The 16,154-nt window shown below is 39.6% G+C and overlaps 1 pseudogene; it reads left to right on the top strand.

Moving 5' to 3' along the window:
- The first annotated feature begins 3,831 nt into the window (after positions 1 to 3,831).
- Positions 3,832 to 14,655, top strand: LOC101705704 (polyribonucleotide nucleotidyltransferase 1, mitochondrial pseudogene; annotated as a pseudogene).
- The last annotated feature ends 1,499 nt before the right edge of the window (positions 14,656 to 16,154 follow it).

Genomic DNA, 16,154 nt, shown 5'->3' with positions numbered 1-16,154 from the left:
GTTTCTTCCTTACTAGGTTGCCACCTATAGCTCAGAGCATAGGCCTTCTGACAAAGAGAGAAGACACACACACACACACACACAATCTGAGTTTTTTCCACATCTCCGTGTACTCATCTCCACTGCTGTAGTCCAAATAGCATCATTCCTCATGGGAAGCATAATTGCCCCTCAAAATGTTTCCTTGCTCTGGACAAGTCTGTGCTAAAGTATGCTGCATAGAACATCCAGAAGGGTCTTTAAAAAAATAATTCAACCATTTCAGGCCCTAATGATTGCACATTCTCAATGTCTTCTTGCTGGACATGGCATAGAAATTCGGTTCCCATATACTGTCCAACAGAGGTTCTGTATCATCAGGTCCATCTGCTTCTTCAGCCTCCACGCATCTGCCCCTCACCCTTGCTCCTCTCATGGCTGCTCACATCCGGGTTCCTGTTCTAGAGCAGAAGCTGCTCTTTACCTGAGGCCTCTGCCCAGAGTTCCTGGACATCACTGCTCCTTTTCTTCGTTGTTGGTCTCTACACTCTGTAATTGAAGTTCCATGAGAGCAAGTACCATGAATACCTCATTTTCTGTTTTCACACCACTTAGGAGAGCACCTAATACATACTACGTGCCTGTTACGTATTTTGTAATTTAAAAATTACTTTAGCAGATACACAAAAACAGAAATTGGACCTATGTGTGGTACACTATGCGATGTTTTGGTACATGTATATATTGTATAATGTTTCAATCAAGCTGAACTTGTCTATCTCCATGAGCATTTATCATTTCTTGATGGTGAAAAAATATTTATTGAATAATTAAATCAGAGTACAAAAAGCTTAAAGTTTCAAGGGGAGAGGTAAAGTAGTATAAGATTAAAAAAAAAAATACTGAACCATGAGGTATGTCCCATCAGGGAATATAAAAACACTGTTGGTATTAGAATTTACATTTCCCAAATTAATAATTGATAATTTGAAATAAGAAGAAAAGTCCAAAGGGGTAGGGGAGGTGGGAGGGGAAGGGGAAAGGAAAGAAGAGAAAGGAAAAATTATGAGAAAAGAAAAGAATGGAAACAAAGTCTATGTAAATAGGGAAGGGTGGAGGGGTTAAAGGCACACAGGGAATGGGGAAAAAATAAGAACCAAGATCCATCATGTACAGGTACAAGCACCCAATGATAAACGTAAATGTACTGTACACCTAAAATGCACCAATAAAAGAATTTAAGCAAAAAAAAAAAAAAAAAAAAAAAAAAAAAGAATTTACATTTCCCTTCATCCAAGTAGGTTTCCATGTGGGAAATTTCATTTTATCAATGTTACTGTCTTGGCGCCCCTATTGGGGTATAGTTTTGTAGGACGTTATCATTGAGGGAACTGGGTAAAGGATACATAGGATCTCTCTGCATGCTTTTTCACAATTGCATGCAAATCTCATTTAATTTTTTAAAAAATTTTAAATTAAACTTTGAAAAATTTTAAAATTAAAATTAAAAATTTGAAAAACTTTACATATAAAGATAAGAGAATATTCAATCGGCCTGCTCGTGTGGTGCCAGCCTGAAATGTGTTTCTCCACAGCTCGCTCACTGACCACACGGAGGGTAACGAGGGAAGCCAACAGCTTTCCTGGAGCTGAGAACATCGGACTCTGTTCTTAGCCACACATGGAGCCTGGCCCATAGTCAGTGCTGAATAAATATTTATTCAGTGAGATATTGTTTCTCAGAAAGCCAAAGTGACAGCCAGGCGCGGCTGTGAAGAACTCCTCCCGCTACCGGTCACAACATTCCAGCGCGGAGAGAGCAGCTCCGCAGACAGGCCTAGAAATGGCTGCCTGCTCCCCAGGCGCTGGTGCCTGCACGGTGCAGTTGACGCTCACCCACACATGTCTCACTGATAAATTATTTGACCCAAATTGCACTACATACTAAGGTAGGACAAAGAAATCTGTCAGGCCATCGAAAAAATCCTGTTCTTTAGATACTGAAGTGGGCCTGGTCTTACTAACAACTCTAGACTTTTTCTAAAAATTTACTGGTGAGCAGTTTGGCTTTCTTCTGTTTCAGTTACCTGTGGCCAAACGTGGCAAAAGTAGCTCAATTTTGTTTTTCCTTTACAATGTCATGGATAGGAGATGTGTTCTTACTGTAGATATTAGGAACCTCACCATAGGATTTTTTTCCATCCTTAGTAAATCAAGAATTTTCGAAGGGAGGGCAGGGGAATGGGGGAAAAATAAGAACCAGGATGCATCATGTAAAGGTACAAGATACCCATGATAAATGTAACTGTATTTTATACCCAAAATGTACCAATAAACTTAATGTAAAGTAAAACGAATTTTCACCTTTTCACTCAAAGGAACTCTTCACAGTTTCTTTTTAGCGACTTGAATTGCCTGTGTCGCTACTCTTACATTGGGGGCCTTTCCTAAGTCAGATAAAGTTTACTGAACACAAGCAGTACAATACTGCACCGATCAGTCTGATGGCTGTCAGCTACAATAAGATTTTATTTTTTATTTTTAGGTCCTGGGGATCAAACTCGGGTCCTTGTGCTTGTGAGGCAGGCGGCGGAACCACTGAGCTAAATCCCCGGCCCTACAATAAGATTTTGAAAGAGAGAATAGATTTGTATAACTTTTATTGCAGAAATTATAATTGCTCTACTTTACGATCAGTTTCTGTTAATCTCTTACTGTGCCTCATTCATAAATGAAACACCGTAGTTACGTATGGAAAAGACGAAGCATCTACAGGGTTCAGCTCTCTGTGGTTTCGGCAGGGACTGGGGTCTCAGAACTTATTCGCCAGGCCTGAGGGAGGCCACTACAACAGGTGGGTTGAAACAGCAGCTGCAGTGATAAGGACAAGGCGTCTGCATCTCATGGTTGTGGTTTTCCTCTATTTCAAGAACAGTTCATGGGTAAGGCAGCTTAACTTTTCTATCATCTCAATCCAGTCAGCAGGCCTATATACCTCAAAACTGTTTGGGGGATTGGCACTGTTTAAAGGGCTATTTAAAATAGCTTCATTTACTTATCATTTTATATTACAGTCCCTGCACAATTAAAAATTAAAAGTGACTACTGAAATTTTTTATATAAACCAAGCTCTTCTATCTGCACATTTTCCCTTTTTCTCTTTACGTCACCGTGAAGACCGTTTTCCCCATGAAAGGGTAGCTTCTTTTCCCACAGAACGCCTAAACTGAGCTCTGAACCAAGTGAGTGGTTGCTGCCCTTGAAGCTTATTAGTAAAACACAGAGCACTCAGCCAACCCAGGATTGATTTAAACTGATAAAGAGCAGGAAACTCAGAGCCGAAGGTGAAAGCAGGCCCTGACATGCACCATTGTTCCCTGGCATATGGGGCCGTGCATCACCGTTAGGTGACTGCCTATCTCATCTGGACTAAATACCAAAGCTGAATGCATCTATTTAAGGCAGATGTAGCTGCATCCTTGAATTTCCAGATTTAAATCACTGCTGTCCTTTCTCTTTTATTGACTACAGTGGCAGCTTTTATAAGAGTAACTGAAGAAAAGTAGGTTTCATATGGAAGTGAGAGTTGGAAGATTCATTGTTTAAGAGAATCTTTGAAGATTAAATTTAGCAGATAATCACCCCTGAATATTAACATTGTCCTATGAATTAAACTACATTTACAAAAGAACCTTAAAAATTTTTAAATGCCAACCTTATAGTTCTTCAAGCTATTATTACTCAGCTGTGTATCAAAATACAGTGGACCCTCAAGTTATGATGGGCCGACATACGAACAACCTGGGTTAATTAGGTTAATGGAAAATTCATCTGCCTCTTGTTATCTATAGCATGTACCCAGGTAAAGCTCCAGATCAGCTGTATTGACTTATAACCACCTTGAGTTACAACCGGCCCTCAGGAAACAATCAAGTTCGTAAGTCAAGGGCCCACTGTACTATGTAAAAAATTTTAGCCAATTTTAGAATTTATCTATAAAAATAATTATTTTTCTGTCCCCCAAACTTTGGCATTGCTGCTTATTTTATTTTTTCGGTACCGTGGATCGAACTCAGGACTTTGCACTTGCCAGGCAGGCAGTGGAACCGCTGAGCTAAATCCCTGGCCCTTATTGCTGCTTATTTTTAACTTTCTTTAAAACTACCTTTTCATTTTCTTCTTTTTGAAATTCTCAGACTTCAGACTACATTGCATACTCAGCCGCAGAACTAGGCCATGTGAAAAATAAAAGTATGGTGGCACATGCCTGTGGTCCCTGCTACTCAGAAGGCTGAGGAGGGAGGACAACTTGGGCCAACCAGTTCAAGACCAGTCTGGGAAACATACTGGTCCCATCTCAAAAGAAACAAAATATATACAAACAACAGCAAAACAAATTCCCTTGTTGCCACAAAACAATCGGAGTAATTAGCAAACAATGAGGAATCGTTTTAAGTCTCTGTATATTTCATTTGGTTAACTTAAAAGCAGCTATACTGAAGGGAAGGAGCCTTCAACTCAGCTCAGTTGTGAATTATCACCATTCCTCTCGTCCTCTCTGTTCCCGATATTTTTTTACTCTTAAAAATGACAGAAGGGGGCCAGAGATTTAGCTCAGTGGTTTTGCCACCTCTGCGCAAGCGCAAGGACCCGAGTTTGATCCCCGGTAACAGCAGCAACAACGAAAAAAATGACGGAAGAGCTGGGGATATAGCTTGGAGGTAGAGCCCTTGCTTAGTGTGCACAAGTCCCTGGGTTTGATCCCCAGCAGGAGAAGAAAGAGGGCTGAGGGGTGGCAGATGATGATACAAATCTTTGAAACACCGATTGTCTCTGACTTTTCATCTCCTTTACTAAAGAGTTGTGGCTGCTTCAAGCTACACCACTGTTGTGGCAAAGCACAGCAGCTCAGTGTTACATCCAAGTGCTACAGCTCCAGCAATTTGGAGATTCAAAAATGCAAAAGTGGGCTGGGAATGCAAGGTCCTGAGTTTGATCCCCGGTACTGAAAAAGAAAAAAAATGCAAAAGTTACTGGAAGAGATGGAGAAAACCCTTTTATTATCTGAGCTTAGCAGAGTTGCAGTGAGAGTCCGTTTATAAACAGTTGGGAGAAAGGAAGCTGAGAGGAACCTTTTAGGGTGGAGACATAGCTAGAAGCAGAAACTTAGGTAGAAACATCAGGTAGTAACGGTTATACTGTTTGAACAAGACACTTTTTTTTCTGCTGGCAGAAATTGAACTCAGGACCTTGTGCTTCTCGCCAGGCAGGCGTGGCTGCTGAGCTTCATCTACAGCCCTAAAACACTTTTGATACAATGAGCAGACCCATATGCAGCATAGACAGTCATAGAACATTTTGATACATTGGGTGAGAACACTGTGTACAGCTCAAATGGTTACATTTCTGGGACAGAACATCTTAAGGAAAAAAAAAAAAACATGAGGGAAGGCAAAAGCCTGTCCTATTGGGCATTATTGCTTCATCACCACCAGATGGGACAGTTATTTGGAATCAAGGCTGCTGAAAATTTCTCCCTTTGTTTCATTTCCACTTGAAAAAAGCTCCATAAGAGGGAAAGATCAGGAGCAGTTGACAGCATTTAGTCAGTATGTGCTACTTTGTAAGGTGTGCATTAAGAGCACACTAGGAAATGATTCAAAAATGAAATTAAGGCAATAATCTCATTCATAATAGCATCAAGAATGAAATACTAAAAGGGATTTAACCAAAAAGAGCATAAAACAGGCTCTGAAAATTCTAAAAATGAAAGGTGATCTAAATAAATGGAAACCATCTCATGTTCATGGTTGGAAGTGTGCTCATTCATTAAGATGGCAATAATCCCCAAATAAATCTATATAGAGATTCAATGTAAACCCTACTGAAATCCAGGCTGACTTCTTCAAAGAAATTGACAACCTGATTGTTAAGATTCACATGATTTACAGTGGACCTAGAATAGTTAAAACAATTCTAAAAAACTGGATATGGTGCTGCATGTCTGTAATCCTAGCATTCTGGGAGGCTGACGCCGAAGGACCCCAATTTTGAGCCCTGCCTAGGCAAGTTAGCAAGACTCAACCGGGGGAGGGGGGAGAGAGGAAGAGAGAGAAACATAGAGACAGAGAGACAGAGGATTTGATTTCAAAACTTACTATAATACAATAGTAATCAAAACAGTGCAATAGGGCGGGGATTTAGCTCAGTGGTTCCACCACCTGTCCAGCAAGCACAAGGACCCGAGTTCAATCCCTGATACCAAAAAACCCCCAAACAAAACAGTGCAATACTGGCATGAAGCTAGACATATAGGTCAACGAAATAAGAGTCCATGGGCCGGGGATTTAGCTCAGTGGTTTTGCCTCCTGCTACGCAAGCACAAGGACCCAAGTTCAACCCCTGGTACCAAAAAAAAAAAAAAAAGAAATAAGAGTCCAGACATAAATACACCTATGATCAACTGATTTTCAACAAGAGTGCCAAAACAACAGGAAAAAACAGGTTGCCTAAAAACTAATGCTGGAACATCCACATGCAAGACAGAGAAATATGGCAATGATTTCTTCAACAAGAAACCAAAAGCATAGGCAACAAAGGAAAAGACTGATAAACTAGACTTTGACAAAACAGAAAACTGTTGTGTAAAAAGACTTAAGAGTGTGGAGGGAGAGAAAGGTGAAGTAAGAAGAATTAAGATGTGTTGTGTATGTGTACCACTGTATCACGATGAATGTATTCATTATGTACTGCAAACATGGACAACAAAAATTTTAAAAGACAAAAATAAAATTTTTTATTAGTCCATTTTGCAATACACGATTACATTCATTGTAGGGAATTGGAACATGTACATAACATATCTCAATTCTTTTTTTTCCCCATCCCTCCATCCCCCTTTATAAAAATTTTTTAAAATTTAAAAATGAGGGCTGGGGATTTAGCTCAGTGGTTCCATCGCCTGCCTTGCAAGCACAACGTCCTGAGTTCGATCCCCAGTTCCAAAAAATAAAAACGTAAAAAGGCAACCCATAAAATGGGATAAAATATTTCCATATCATATCTCATAAAGGAAAATATACAAAGAACTCCTTTTTTTTTTTTTTTTTGGTACCGGGGATCAAACTCAGGTCCTTGCGCTTGCGCAGCAGGCGGCAAAGCCACTGAGCTAAATCCCAGGCCTACAAGGAACTCTTAAAAATAACGAAATGAACCCAATTGAAAAATAGGCAAAGGAAAAGAATAGACATTTCTGTGAGAAAAATATTTAAATAACCAGTAAGTACATGAAAAAATACTCAACATCATTAGTCATCAGGGAAATGTAAATCAAAACCAAATGAGATACCACTTCACATGCATTAGGATAGTTATTATATTTTTAAAAAGCAAACAGAAAACAAGCACTGGCTATGAGGTAGAGAAATTGGATGCAAGTTGGGTCCCAGCTCTTGGGGAGGTAAAGGCAAGAGGATCTCAAGTTCAAGCCCAGCCAGGGCAATTTAGGGACTTAGACCATGACTCTAATTAAAAAAATAAAAAGGCCAGGGATACAGCTCAGTCCAAAGGCCTTGGGTTCAACCCCCAGCACTGGCAGGGAGGGGCGCGGGCTTTGGAACCTTTGTGCTGGTAAGAATTTAAAATGATGCAGGCACTTTAGAAAACAGTATGCAGGGCTGGGCATAGTGGTGGATGCCTGTAATCCCAGCACTCGGGAGGCTGAGGCAGAAGGATCACTGACAGTTCGAGGCCAGCCTGGACCACATAGTGAGACCCTGTCCCCCAAAAAACCCAACCAAGCAAACAAGGAAAAACCAGTATGGAGTGTTTTTAAATTAAAGAATTTCCAAGTGATCTATCAGTTCCATTTCTAGAAAAAAATCTAAAAGAATTAAAAGTGGAGGGCTGAGGCTGTGGCTCAGTAGAACAGCGGTTGCCTAATCTGGGTGAGGCCCTGGGTCTGGTTCCAAGCACCACCCTACACACACAAATTTGACCTAAAAAAGAAATGAAATTCTAAAACATACAACAGCAATGTTGAAAACATTGTGGCAAATGAAATAAGCCAGACACAAAAGGACCAATATGGTTCACAAAGGGGACCCCAATAATTTCCACAGCCTTATGAGAAAAAAAAAAAGGGCCAATATAGAATGATTGCACATATAGGAGATACTAGGAAGGGTGAATTCATAGAGACAAGAGACAGTAGTGGTTACCAGGGGCAGTGGGAGGAGAAAAAGGTAAGTTACTGTTTAATGGGTAAAGTTTCACTTTGGGATAATGAAAAAGTTCCAGAGATAGTGGTGATGGTTGAACAACAATGAATGTCGCTGAATTGTATGCTTAAAAATAGCTAAGATGGTAAATTTTTATGTTATGTATATTTAACCACCATAACAAAGTGAAAAGATGCCCCATACAATGGAAGAAAATATTTGTAAATCATGTCTGATAGGGAGCCTTTTTTTTTTTTTTGGTACCTGGGATCAAACTCGGGACCTCTTGCTTGCAAGGCAGGCAGTGGAACCACCGAGCTAAATCCCCGGCCCCTGATAGGGAACTTTTATCTACACTACATAAAGAACTTTTACAACTCCCTAATAGAAACACAAATAATGCAATTAGGAAATGGGCAAAGGATCTGAAAAGACTTTTCTTCAAAGAAGATACACAAATGGCTGATAGGCACATGAAACATGCTCTAATTAGTCATTAGGGGAATGCAAATCAAAACCACAAGACAAAATTTCACGTGCACTTGGATGGCTACAATTAAAAGAGGTCAAACAATTGTTAGGAGGCGGAGAAATCAGAACCACATGCCTTGCTGATGAGGATGTAAAATGGTGCTGCTGCTTTGGAAAATAGTCTTACAGATCCTCACATGATTAAATATAGAATTACTATATGACCCAGCAATTCCACTTCTAGAAACAGATAAATTCTGAGAGAAATGAACCCCAAATGGATATTTGTATTAAATATTAACAGCCAGAAAAGGAAACAACTCAAATTGATAACAAAAATTGATATAGTAAATTATCTAGCCATTAGAAGATGCTACAGGTAGGTGAAGATTGAAAACATGCTAAGTGAAAGAAGTCAATCATAAAAGGCCATATCTTGTGTGATAAGATTCAAATGAAAGTATGGAGTAAGGAAATCTATAGAGAAAGCTTAGTGATTGCTTAGGGTTAGGAGTGGGGCTACACAGGGAACAGGGTGATAGCTAAAGAACAGTGTTTCTGAGGGGATAAAAATGTTTTAAAATGACATTGGTACTGGTATCCCATGGTTGTGGATATACTACAAACCATTAAATTGCAATATTAGATGGGCAAATTATACCATATGGGAATTACATCTAATAAAATTTTAAAAGTACACCAAGAAAAATCATTATCAAAAATAATTATTAGATTTTTTTTTTTTTGGTACCAGGGATCGAACCCAGGTCCTTGCGCTTGTGAAACAGGCGGTGGAACCACTGAGCCAAATCCCCGGCCCATCAAGAATAATTATTAGAGGGCCGGGGATTTAGCTCAGTGGTTCCAGTGGCTGTCTTGCAAGTGCAAGGTCCCGAGTTCAGTCCCCAGTACCAAAAAAAAAGAGAATAATTATTAGAGCCAGGCATGGTGGTCATGCCTGTAATCCCAGTACTTAGAAGGCTGAGGCAGGAGCACTGGTGTGAGTTTGAGGCCAACCTGGGCCACATAGTGAGTTCAAAGCCAATCTGAACTACACAGCGATGTCTTGTCTCAAAAACAAAAAATAGAATAATTATTAATAAAGAGGTGCCATACCTGCCTAGCAAGCACAAGGTCTTGAGTTCAATCCCTTGTACCAAAAAAAAAAAAAAAAGAATAATTATCAATAAGAATGAAAAGTACATCTGCATTAAGGAGTTATTTTTGGTTTGTAGGTTAGAGTTCAGAAATTTTGAAACAGAACAAAAGAAGCCTCTCTGAGATTTGAAATCCAGACACTGGAAAATAGCTACTCAGGGTGAGAGAGAGAGAGAGAGAGAGAGAGAGAGAGAGAGAGAGAGAGAGAGAGAGAGAGAGAGAGAGAGAGAGAGATATCTCCAGGAATCAGGAAAGATCTGACAGGAAACTTAAAACCTACAGAGAAATTGAAGAGACAGAACACAACACAGGAAAGGAAAGGGACAATCTGTACTTTCTCCCCAGCTCCCAGCTCATGGCTCACAGGAAAAGGAGATTGAAGCTACAGAAACAAAGTGGAAGCTGGGGACTCCAGAGGATTTCAGGGAGAAATGTGGTGGTGGAACTGACCAGCAGGTGCTGTGAACTGCAGGGAGTGCTTTGGATTCTGCTCCTGTGTGAGTCTTTTGAAAGGCAACAGCTGGTGAGTGACTGCAGTCCAAGCGCCTGCCATATCCCAGGAGAGAGTGCTTGGTCAGACGGCATTCCAGGGAATTGTTGATTGTTTGAATCCAGAAATCACAGCAGCCACAGAATGGCTTCACTTCAGGGCTCCCAGTGTTACATTTCCACAGTGACTGGGTGAGAGTCAACCACAGGAGACAGGAATGATCAGGGAGCCATTGTTAGGCTGGAAAGAGATGCCCTGAGGGATTGGAGCTAAAGGACACAGGTCCCACCCCCACCGCTAGAGGCCAAGCTCAACTTGAATCACTCTGGATTGGAAAGTCCAAGCATTGGCACCCTGCCCTAGTCCTAGTGCCTGCTAGTAGTGCCTGCATCCGGCATGGATATGGGGTCTGACTGCCTTATCTACCAGCATGAGCAGGGAATATGTCTTGACTTAGACACTGCCCCAAAATTGTAGATCCCAGAAAAAAATCACACATTCAAAATCAGAGAAAATCCTTTTGTATTTTTAAAATAAATTTTATTTTGCCCCTTTCCTCCCCCTCAAGCCTCCTCCCCTATGTACACCAGCCTTGTTTCCATTTTTCCCTTCTATTTTCACTTTTTTTCCTGTCCCTTCTTTCCTTTCTCCCTCCTTGTTTTTGTATTTTTGTATGTACATTATTTGTAGTTATATTTTGTTTTTGCTTATTTTTTCTTTTCTCTTTTCTTCTTCACCAGTTTATTGGGGCTTGAGGGATTTTCCTTTGTTCTTCATCCTTGTTTCTTATCTCTATTTCTTCTTTTTAAAATATTTTCTCTTCTCCCTTTAATATTTTCTCTTATTTTTATTCCTCATATAATTGTTTTTACTCCTTCTCTTTTTTTGGTACCAGAGATCAAACTTGGGACCTTGCACTTGCGAGGCAGGCACCAGAACCACTGAGCTAAATCCCCGGCCCTCCTCCTTCTTTTTTATCTTCTATTTCTCATCAGTTTTTTCTTTTATTTTTACTTAATCCTATAAACTTTCTTCTACTCCCCAGTACCACTTTGTACCACTTTGTACCACTTTGTACCACTTCTCTCTCCTCCTCATATCATATATAGTTTAAGGTATCAAGTTTTTGCTTTTGGATTCCCTCATTCCAAAACCCTATATTTTAAACAGTACAATCATAAAACTTTATTAATCCTTTGATAGTTAACTCTATAAAATTCTCATTGAATTTGTTTCTACCATTAGCAGAGATACTATTGTATGTAGTACATATTAACTGAAAGTCAATACCTTGGTTGTCTCAATGTTTATACCACAATTGTAGATTTCTTCTCTAGGGTTAGAATTGCCTTTTTTCCCAGTACCAGGGATTGAACTCAGGACCTTCTGCTTGTCAGGCAGGTGAGGCACCACTGAACTACATCTCTGGCCCAATAATTGCTTCTTATGGTATGTTAATATCTACTTTGTCTTGGATGATACTACTGTAGCTGATTTGCTTGCTATTACCAGGGTCACATAATTGCTATTTCTCTATAAGCCAACACTCAAATTACCTTTGTGACATTAACAGTACTAGAGTACATTCCCGAAGAACTCAGTTGGCGAAATTACACTGCATCCTCCCCTTTTAAATTAACTACAGTTGTTAGATCTTGGGGCTAAGGTAAAGTACTATAGTTAGTCATGCCCAAAGTGATAGAGGGGGAATAGCTGTAACTGGCAAACCTGCTAGATAGTTTGTGTTCTCTAAAGTAGAAGAATGAATTCTAGGAACAACGGAGGTTAAGAGTAGGAAAAATTTATTGAGATAAAGATAGCTTCTGTCTAAGAGAGGCATAAGGAGGACTGGAAAGTGGGTTGCCCAGGGACCCTGTTTCCCAGGGGGTTTTTATGGACGAAAGTCACAAGGTGAGGTAGGCTCAAGGTAAGACAAAAGTATAGTTAACTAGTAAGATTTCAAGTACAGTCACTTAGGTAGTATTGGTCCAATGGGAAATCACCAGGTAGACATGAGGTGGGACAAAACTATGATCAACCAAAAAGATTATGAGTATAGTTGCTTAGGTATTATTGATTAAATGGGGATGCACATGGCTCAGCTGTAGTACAGTCAGCTGATACTGCGGTGATGGTCACAGCAGTCAGCAAAACCAAACTTCCCCTCCCCAGCTCATGCCTTTGGTGGGTGACTGTAGACAGAAGGCTGCTGCTGTAGGTAGAAGTCCCGCAAACTACCTTAGAAATTGGTTCTTCTGATAAAGACATTCTTACAGGTCAAATAATTGATTGATCAATTAGACCTCTCTTTCCAGCTGGCTTTATTTTTTTGGTACCGGAGATCGACCTTCGGTCTTTGCGCTTGCGCAGCAGGCGGCGAAACCACTGAGCTAAATCCCCGACCCCCAACTGGCTACTTTTATGATACACAGGTCTGTTAGCAGTAGATGGTATTAAGGAACCTGATGTCCTAGCAATGAATGGTGCTTCATAGCCTCTCATTATCAGATGTTCCTTGGAATAGACCTGTTGGGGCAGTACAAATAGGAATGATTGACGGAGAAGGTATTGTTAACCAAACTAGAAATGTCTTTTAGTACTTTAAATTTAGCGGTTGCTGGAGCACCTAAAAGTTACACTGTACAGTCATGCTGGAAGCCTCTGCAGAGAACATTTTATAGCAGGACTTTGGCCATGCTATCGAAGTGGGGGTAAAATATACCCAACAAATACTTCAGGGAATCCAGCAATTGGTAAAAGAAATTGGGGTTACCAAGAGGACACCTCAGAAGATATTCACCCTTCCGCCAGACACTGAAACATGCTCCTAACCGGGCCAGGGAGAAACCTTATGCAGCTTTTAGGTTATGGACACGATAAAGTTTCCAGAGATGAAGCTGTTAACAAGATACAGAGGAAAAACTAAAAGAAAAATGTCCAGAGGCTGATCCATATGAAATAACAGAATCCTTCAATGTTGTTGCAAAGCAGATTTTTTGAAGTATTATTTTGAATGAATATAAAAGGTGTGATGGACACGATTTGACTTCACTTAGGAATATAAGTTGTAAGGTAGGTATGTTTAAAATTCTCCATGGATCAGCATTATTTCAGAGGGGACAAACACAAGTGCTTTTTTCTGTCTACATTTAGTTCATTAGAATCTAGTATAAAAGCGGATCAAATTACAACAGCTATAAATGAGATCAAAGATAAAAATTTCATCTGTACTATGAGTTTCCTCCTCATGCAACTAATGCAATTGGCAAAGTCACTGGAATAAATAGGAGAGAACTTGGGCATAGTGCTCTTGCAGAGAAACCTTTGTATCCTGTTATTCCCAAAGATTTTCCTTTCACTGTAAGAGTTACATCTGAAGTCCTAGAGTCAAATGGATCCTCTTCTATGGCATCTGCATGTGGAGGAAGTTTGGCATTAATGGATGCAAGGGGTCCAGTATCACCTGCTCTCGCAGGTGTAGCAATAGGCTTGATCACCAAAATCAATCCTGAGAAAGGTGAAATAGAAGATTATCGTTTGCTGTCAGATATTCTGGAGATTGAAGATTATAATGATGACATGGATTTCAAAATAGCTGGTACCAAGAAGGAAATAACTGCATTACAGGCTGGTATTAAATTACCAGGAATACCAATAAAAATTGTAATGGAGGGCCGGGGATTTAGCTCAGTGGTTCGATCTCTGGTACCTCCCCCCAAAAAATTGTAATGGAGGCTATTCAACAAGCATAGGTGGCAAAGAGGGAAATATTACAGATTATGAACGAAACAATTTGAAAACAAGCATCCAGAAAAGAAAATGGACCTGTTGTAGAAACTGCTGAGGTTCCATTACCAAAACGAGCAAAATTTGTTGGACCAGGTGGATATCATTTAAAAAGACTTCAAGCTGAAACACGGGTAACTATTAATCAGGTGGCTGAAGAAACATATTTTGTGTTTGCACAACACTCAATGCAATGCATGAGGCAAGAGAATTCATCACTGAAATCTGTAAAGATGACCAAGAATACCAAGTAGAATTTGGAGCTGTTTATACTGCCACAATAACTGAAATCAGCACACTGGAGTAATGGTAAAACTAGGCCCAAATATGACTGCAGTACACTTCATAACATACAACGTGATCCACGAAAGATTAAGCATCACACTGCCCTAGAATTAGAAGTTGCCCAAGAAACTCAGATGAAATACTTTGGACGTGATCCAGCTGATGGAAGAATGAGGCTTTCTTGTAAAGTGCTTCAGTCTCCAGCTACATCTGTGGTCAAAACTCTAAGTGACAGGAGCTATTATAATGGGAGAACCTATTTCATAATCATTACCTAATTCTTCCTGGTGCTTTTCTAAAAAAACAGAATTCCAGGGTGATAGTCTGCAGAGCAAAATTCTAAGATGGAGAATTATACATAGTGCAAATATATTCAAATTGTTTGTATCAGAGTGCTCATTTACATATGCCATTTTTTAAATTGCAAGAATAATCTATATTTGCTTATTTTTATTTACATTATAAATCAGTATTTATTAAAAGTAAACCATTTATACATCTTAGGAAAGATTACCTTTTTCTGTAATTCTGAAATACCCCAAAACCTTAAAAATAATAGATCAGGATGGGGGTGTAACTCAATGGTGGAAAGCTGCCCAGCACATGTGAGGGTTTGGGTTCAATCCTTAACAACCACGCACATAAAAAGAAATAACAGATCACATATGATACAATGAATCTCTTCCTATATCTCATTTTCTTCTTTATAGTTTTCCTTTAGTCATCGTATTTATGGCTTACCTCTCTGCTCAACAACTTTTCTTGCCTGTAACTGTTTTACAGACTGTAACTTGCCATTTTCAAAGCCAGGGTCTATTTCTACAGAGTGATTACCAGTATATACTAAGAAGTTGAGGCAGTTAATAGCACCCATTTTTGTGTGTTTTTTTGGTACCAGGATTGAACTCAGGACTTTGCTCGGGCAAGTCAGGCAGCGGCACCGCTGAACTAAATCCCCGGCCCTAATCTCATCACCCACTTTTAATAATATGATGCTTTTCAATTGGTCACAAAACCATAAACACAATAAAGTTACAAAAGGAATTCTCAGAAAGAGGTAGTATGTTTTTTGAATTTACCTGAAGATATAGAAATCATTTACTCATCAAAAAGAACTAGTTCAGGGCTGGGGCTTTGGCTCAGGGGTTCCACCACCTGCTTTGCAAGCGTGAGGTCATGAGTTCGATCACCGGTACCAAAAAAAAAAAAAGAACAAGGTCATTTTTTGAGTGGGTATATTTCCAACATATGGATATTTTTTGTTATAAGAGGTAGAAGAATCATGATTTTCAGTTACTGTTTGAAATAGTCATGTGTAGACGTTATTGATATAATTAACTACTGTCAAGTTCATCCCCATCATTTAAAATATATTTCCACAAAAGCAAACAGATGGAAGTCTTAAAAAAATCAAACAATAACAAATGCTGGAGAGGCGTAGGGGTTGGGGGAAAAAACACTTCTTCATTGCTGCTAGTAATGTAAACTGGTACAACCACTATGGAAATCAGAACGGAGGGTCCTCTAAGAGCAGTAACTAGAAATTCCATTTGTCTTAGCTATTGGCCTTTTAGGTATCTTCCCAAGAGAGTTAAAGACATCATATTACAGTGGTACATCCATAACCATGTTTATACCAGCATAATGCATAATAGCTAAATCTTGGAAGCAGCCTGTGTGTCTATTAACAGATGAATGGATAAATATGGTACTTACATACAATGGAGTACTAACTACTCTGCTATAAAGGATAAACTCGAGGCATT

The sequence above is a fragment of the Heterocephalus glaber genome, unplaced genomic scaffold, assembly GCF_053883595.1.
Source record: "Heterocephalus glaber isolate CG9 unplaced genomic scaffold, H.glaber_assembly_v1.0 deba00001606, whole genome shotgun sequence".
Lineage (NCBI taxonomy): Eukaryota > Metazoa > Chordata > Mammalia > Rodentia > Bathyergidae > Heterocephalus > Heterocephalus glaber.
This window is presented reverse-complemented; position numbering and strand designations above follow the sequence as displayed.